Source organism: Penaeus monodon, chromosome 28 (assembly GCF_015228065.2).
Source record: "Penaeus monodon isolate SGIC_2016 chromosome 28, NSTDA_Pmon_1, whole genome shotgun sequence".
In the NCBI taxonomy this organism is placed as follows: domain Eukaryota; kingdom Metazoa; phylum Arthropoda; class Malacostraca; order Decapoda; family Penaeidae; genus Penaeus; species Penaeus monodon.
The window spans coordinates 20,105,841-20,106,235 of record NC_051413.1 but is presented as its reverse complement, the minus strand read 5'-3'; positions in this window follow the sequence as shown (position 1 = coordinate 20,106,235).

The following is a 395-nucleotide window of genomic DNA, read 5'->3' as shown; positions in this document are numbered from 1 at the left end:
TCACCTCATTACAATCTTTTTATTACTTCATTATTATCACTGTTTTTTGGTTGATTATAACTATAATAATGATATAATAAGAAATGACAAAATTTAAGTCTAAAAATTTCTCATGGTAAGATTAGAAAAATTTAACCTGAATTAAATATTTAAACAATAAATTTCAATACTCTTTACTCAATCAAAAAACTTTAAGCGAAATAAAAACTGATAAAACAACCAAAAACAAAATTGTCTCGCTCAGTATCAAAGAAAAATCTCATACTTAAATTCCCAGGACAAAAACGATTTACAAAACAAGTATTTTGGCGAAAAAGGACTGAACCCGGGGCAATCCGTTTAAAGCTATAATAAATCGGCTTGCTCAGTGATACATATCGTTTGATATACTTTAA